This window comes from Myotis davidii, unplaced genomic scaffold (assembly GCF_000327345.1).
Source record: "Myotis davidii unplaced genomic scaffold, ASM32734v1 scaffold540, whole genome shotgun sequence".
NCBI classification, from domain to species: Eukaryota; Metazoa; Chordata; class Mammalia; order Chiroptera; family Vespertilionidae; genus Myotis; species Myotis davidii.
In genome coordinates, this window is record NW_006292916.1 from 880,085 (window position 1) to 887,135 (window position 7,051).

A 7,051-nucleotide genomic window follows, 5' to 3' on the forward strand; every position below is an offset into this window, starting at 1 on the left:
TCATGGCCAGCGATCACTAGGATGCTATGAATTGACATTATCTCTGTGATGAAAGTAAGCGACCAGGCTGAGTTGGATCTATAGGCAGCTATCTGAGCAGTTTCTCTAGGCACCAGGCTGTAGATGTACTCAGTCCTTATTGGGATCAGTCACTAATGTGGGATGATTAATTCAGGTTTCCCTGTATGACTCTTTAGATAAAGCGCTAAATACAAATGGGTCCTATACCCACCAAAGCAGCCAATCCTGTCAAGTGAAAGTAGGACAACACTCCTTGAATATGCTCATCTTCCTTATTTGAGTGAATATTGAAGGTGTGGTCATTGGCTTCTTTAGCTGGAGTGACCACATGGTCAGCTGAGGTTCTGAAACCCAAAAATGGGCTGCATAGAGATGTTTCCTGGGACTGAGCAGTTTGTTTTATTACATAAATTGTAGCTTGTTTACTATGTATCTAAAAAGTGTGTTCAGAAAGTGCAAAAGAAAATTCAAGAGATAATAAGGACTCCAGAGAAATTGAAAATGTTTTTGGGGTAATGGAAGCCAGGAAAATGATTTTTAAATCTATTTAAGTAAGCCGGTGTTCTTTCAATTCTTTGTGTCTGCGAATGACTAATTGTAATCCAGTCACAAGTGATGGAAAAACTGAAATGAAAGGTAAGTCCAAATACAGTAAGTTTAGATGCTATGTCATAATTATCATAGCTAATAATCCCCTAAATGGAAATTAATATATATACAATTTTTACCAAAAGAAAAAACAACCAATCTCACTAAATAAATGTGAAATAAATATTTAAAGGATATTGGCATGGAGAGGAGCTAAATTCATAGCTGCTCAGGAACCTTCGTGTCTGGGTCCATCCTTTTGAACTGAGGTTCTGGGTGGTCTCACTGGGATGAGGTTCTCAACAGTTGGGGTTAAGGCACTTGCTCATTTATTAATTTTAAGAAATTAATCCACTGGGCATTTATTTATTTATTAAAATAAAAATTATTGAGTACCTATTAGTTACTTACTAGGAATGCAAAAATGGGTTTGCCTCAGCCCGTGCTCACAGAGCTCACAGGTCAGGGAAGTGAGAATGGAGCAGCCCTACGGATGCATTATTTGGCCAGACTGCCCTTTCCACTTCCATCAGCCAGGCGTGTGCTGTGCCAAGGGGCAGAGCTGGCCCTGTGGCCACACAGTGGAGAGTGGGGACTCCCGCTGCCTGGCTGTGGGAAGGGAGCTCTGAGGTGAGAGGGGACGTCCCTCTGCAGGGAGCTCTCTGGCTATAGACCAGGGTTTAGGAAACATTTCTGTAAACTGTGTGAAGGTTCATGCAGTCCCTGCTGCAACTGCCCAATTGTGCCTTAGCAGGAAGGCAGCTCAGACATAGCTCACGGGATGGCATGCCTGTGTTCCCGCAGGCCAGCATTTACAAAGCAGCCAGCAGGCGGATGGGGCCGAAGGCTGCAGCTTTCAGAGCTTTGCTATAGATAGACCCAGGTGAGTGTTATCACGTAGTTTCATTGTCCACTCTGCCAGGCCTGATTTGCTGGTGCCGATGCTGCTGGTGGCATGAGCTTGTGAAGGAAGAGAAGCAGGGTTTCCTCCATCTCCCAGATTTATGTGCCCAGCACCCATCCCAGAGTCCCCAGGTATCTGGGCTTCAGCTCTGACAACAGCTTTCACCAGCTGTCTCACTGGGGCAGGGCATGAGCCTCTCTAAACCTTGCTCCTCCTCTAGGAAAGGAGATAGAAAAGCCATCTCCTCCTAGTCAGAGGACAAAGCCTCACATTGGCCCCTCCTCCCTTCCTTCACGGCACCCACACACCTGCCATCCCTCCTCACAAAGAACAGTGAATTGAGAGTTCTGGGCTCTGAGGCCACTTGCCCAACTGCCCTGGAGTAGCCCTTTATTCAGGATGAACTTTATAAACACCAAGAGACTCCTTTCCAAAGCCCATTTAGAAAAATCCCAGGCACAATAAAAACACATTGTGCTCCTCAGTGTTTGTTTTTAAGAAGTGTTTTTCCACTGATGTTTTAACTGGAGGGTTTTGTTTCTTCTTTTATTTCTCCTAGCGGCTCTTGGCGGCAGTCCACATACCGACATTTCACCCTTTACTCACTTTCATGGTTAAAACTTTCAGGTTTAGGTTTACTGCACTCAGTTGGCCAAACAACGGAATAACTTCTATCTCCTGTGTCTCCGAATCCCGAGACGGTAAGAGCTGCTTTTCACAGGACTGGGACAGGATGCCTGTGTGATGATGTCAGGGCCCCAGAGCCAGCCCCTGCGCTTCCTGTTTCTTTCCTCCTGACAGACTCATGAATCATATCAGCTTTATCATTTGACTCCGAGCTCATTTCCCTGTTCCACTAACGTTTGGACTTATAAGAGGTGGGAGCCAAGTGCAATCAAAACACGAAGTCCCCAGTCGATTTTTCCTTGCAAAGCTGGAACACATGTTCTCCTGTCTCGAAAGAAAGCACACCATCTGGCTCAATGTGGAGTTTTCTGGCCACACTCCCTTGGCCAGACAGTGGTGATCTCATCAGAGAAGCTGGCCGCTCCCCGTGCCAAAGGCTGGGGAGGTCGCAGCCCAGGTGGTGAGGGGCCCTATGCATGTCCACTCCTGGTACTCACAGAGAACGTGCACTGTAGAGAAGGTGTTGATAAAGTAGCCCCAGCCGAGGGTTTCAGACGGTGATGAACACCAACATATGACTGTGTTTAGTGATTCTCCCCTGTACCTCTCCCTCTGCACCACAACATCCCCGACCTTGAGTAAAAGTGTTGGTAGGAAAGGGAAAGTCTGACCAAGAATTTAGATGCATGAGTCTGAAACTAAAGCATCAATGACTTGTGAAGAGGAGGAAGTCTGAGGTAGGTCAGAGGCAGGAGTTATCCCAACACTCAGCTCCCTGGATGGTGAGCTTACCTGCTCACAAACACATGGTGCTAAATGTATTGAGCACTTACTGTGTGACCCGCCCAGCTCTAAATTGTTAACTTGCACAGCTTATTTCCATTCACAACCCGCCGAAGTAAACACAATTGTTGCCATTCTATAGATGGAAAAACTGAGGCACTAGAAGGTACCTTGCTAACACCACATAGGTAGCAAATGGCAAAGTCTGGGTTAATGATAAAGATTCTGAAGATTGTGATTTAATTCATGTTCACTAGAACCATAGTGATGTGGTATGGAAATATACAACTTAGTACATATACAATGTAAATATGCATGTATGCAAATAATGTTCCTATTTAACACTCCAGGTTTACATGTGATATGAGTATCCTATATAAAAAAAGGTAATATGCAAATAGACTGAACGGCAGAACAAACAACCAATCAAAGCATAATATGCTAATGATATGCTAAGGCTGCTCAACGACTCACTATGATGTGTACTGACCAACAGGGGGCAGATGCTCTGACCAGTAGGTTAGCTTGCTGCTGGGGTCTGGCCGATAGGGACTGAGCAAGATGGGCCAGACAAGCCCGGGAGCCCTCCCACGGTCCCTCCTTGGCCTGATTGTGCACCAGTGGGGTCCCTCAGCCTGGTCTGCACCCTTTCACAATCTGGGACCCCTCGGGGGGTGTTAGAGAGCCGGTTTCAGCCCAATCCCACAGGCCACTCTCCTTGGGAGGGTGCCAGAAACAGGGCTCATGGCTGGCCAGTGCTGCTGCAGCAGCGAGAGCCTCTCCTGATCAGGACGGATTGGGCGCCAGCCCACTGTAGGCACAGTGGGGCCAGGATGAGCAGGTAGGAGCTGCAGGCAGCATTAGACTGCGGGTTTTGGCCTGATCCCTGCAGGCAACCCAGAGGGACCCCACCCATGCACAAATTTATGCACCAGGCCTCTAGTAATATTATAAATGAGATTAGTTTTTTAAATTTGTTTATTGATTTTAGAGAGGGGGAAGAGAGGGAGATAAAGAGAAACATTGATACATCAATTTTTTTAAAATATATTTTATTGATTTTTTACAGAGAGGAAGGGAGAGGGATAGAGAGTTAGAAACATCGATGAGAGAGAAACATCGATCAGCTGCCTCCTGCACACCTCCTACTGGGGATGTGCCCGCAACCAAGGTACATGCCCTTGACCGGGATCGAACCTGGGACCCTTCAGTCCGCAGGCCGACGCTCTATCCACTGAGCCAAACCAGTCAGGGCAATACATCAATTTTTGTTGCTCTACTTATTTATGCATTCATTGGTTGATTCTTGTATATGTCCTGACCAGAGATCAAACCCAGAACCTTGGCACATTGAGACATGCTCTAATCAACTGAGCTACCCGGCCAGGGCTAATAGTATTAGTTTTATAAATGCATGTACATATTTCAGGAATTCCATTCATATTTTAGTGCAATTATATTTATCATTATGAGATTTAATTTATGTTGACTAGAACCATAGTGATGTGGTATGGAAATATACAACTTAGTACATATACAATGTAAATATGCATGTATGCAAATAATGTTTCTATTTAACACTCCAGGAGCCTCCATGTCCCAGGCTTGGGTCTGTGCCTCTGGCTGGCTCCTGAACGAACCTCTGCCACTGCAGGCGATGCATGTCAAGAGCAGATAAGATCTTTCATCCCTAGCTATGATCCCACACGCTGCTCCTCCTGGGCTATGATGTTACTTTCACCCGGTAATGCCAACTATTTTCCAAAAATGTTGGCTAGGCCATGCTTTAATTGGCTTCCTTGCATCTTCTTGGAATAATAGTTTTTCTGAAAAAGGTTGTGACTATTAAGTTCTGATTCCCTCAGCATATGTCTAAGTGGAGGAGGTGTTATTGGCCAGGAAGCTTGCTTTAATTAAGGGATGGTGAGGCTCCTCAACTGGCCAATTAGCCAGGTGGACCCAGCATTCCATCCCCCCTTCCATCACCTCTCTGACAGCTGCTCCTCAGCCTCTTGGGGAAGCAAGCTGAGTTTGATTTTGACTTAAGTGAGAAGCTGTAGATCACAGGTGGATCTTTTTTGCTTATCTTTTAATTGTCTGTAAATACACATAACATTAAATTTACTATACTAACTTGGTTTTAAATTTATAGCTCTATGGCATTAAATACCTTCATGTTGTACAACCATCACCACCATCTATCCCCAGAAATTCTTCATCTTGCCAAACTGAAATTCTGTATCAGATAAATACGAACTCTCCCCATTCCCCCACCCTTGGCCCTGGCAACGACCATTCTACTTTCTGTTTCTATGAATTCGACTGCTCTAGGTACCCCATATAAGTGGAATCATCCAGTGATGATTCTTTTTTGTGTCTGTGTGACTGTCTTATTTCACTTACAATAATGTACTCAAGGTTCGTCCATGTTTTGGTGTGTCAGGATTTCCTTCATTCATAAGGCTGAATAATGTTCCCTTTTGTTTTTTCCATTTATCTGCTGGTGGACACTCAGTTGCTTCCACTTTTTAGCTATTGTGAATAATGCTGCTATGAACATGGATGTACAACTATCTCTTTAAGACTTTGATTTCAATTCCTTTGGGTATACACCCAGAAGTGAAATTGCTAGATCATATGGTAATTCTATGTTTAAGTAAAGGAACCAGCATACTATTGTACATATACAATGTAAATGTTGTGTTTATTTACTTATTTTTTAATTTATCCTCACCCAAGGATATTTTTTCCATTGATTTTTAGAGAGTGGAAGGGAGAGGGAGAGACAGAGAGAAACACCAATGTGAGAGAGACACATTGATTGGTTGTCTCCTGCATGCCCCTGACCAGTGCCAGGAGCCTACAACCAATGTACGTGCCCTTCAGTCTGTAGGGCGATGCTCTATCCACTGAGCAAAACCAGGTAGGCTCCAGTAATTTTTAGAGAGAGGAAGGAATAGAGAGAGGGGGAGAAATATTGATGTGAAGTGAAACATTGATCAGTTGCCTCCTGAATGCACCTGTACTGAGGATCCAACCCACAACCTGGGTATGTGCCCTGACCAGGAATCAAACCTGAGACCCTTTGGTACATGGAAAATGCTCTAACCACTGAGCAAACTGGCCAGGGCTGTTGCATCTGTTTTTTTAAAGGTCTACATAAGATGGACAAGTGACTTTTCAAATTCCCATGGTTAAATTTTTTTAAAGATCATAATAAACTTAGGTCTCATGACAAATTTGTAGTAACTCACTGATGAGGTGCCGTTTTACCTTTTCCTTCTCATTTACCTACTTCTTTGAGAAATTTTACAAGCTTCCTTCTCTTTAAGGATCCAGCCAAATTAGTCTATTATTAGTGGACATAGTCAACATCTTACCTAATAATAGACAAACATGTAAATTGACCATACCTTCTCTATGCTAACCAGCCAATCAGGGTAGTATGCAAATTAACCCAACAAAGATGGCGGTTAATTTGCATACAGAGACTCCAAGTGGCAGAGCAAAGCCTGATGGCCTTGGGACCGGAGCAGAGAAGCCTGACGGCTGGGGGGGAGGGGGAGACTCTGGCCAGAGCCCAGCCAGAGGAAGGCCTGGGTCCCGGGTGCCAGAGGCAAACCGGTGCCAGCAGCCAAGGGAAGGGAAGGCCTATTGCATGAATCTCTTCATGCAACAGGCCTCTAGTCCTTATCTAATAAAAGAGAAACATGGTAATTGGCGTACGACTGCTACCCTTCCCATTGGCTAATCAGCGAGATATGCAAATTAACTTCCGGCCAAGATGGCGGCCGGCAGCCAGGCTGCTTAAACTGAACATGAGGCTTGCTTGCTTCAGTAACAGAGGACTCCAACGTTCCCTGCCTGCCGCTGCCAGCCTCTGAGCCTGCAGTTTGAAACATTGTTACAGATATAGAAGCTAAACAAACTCCAGAAAACTGCTTTCAGCCAGCCGGGATCTCAGAGCTGGAGTTGAAACAGTATTTTGATTATAGAACCCAAACAAACCAGATACCTACTTTCAGCAACGGAGGCCTAAGAGCTGGAGCCTCAGAGCTAAAGCTAGCCCAGAATAAAAAAAAAAATCAAGTCTGGTCAGATTTTGCCACCACATGAGTTTTCCACAAA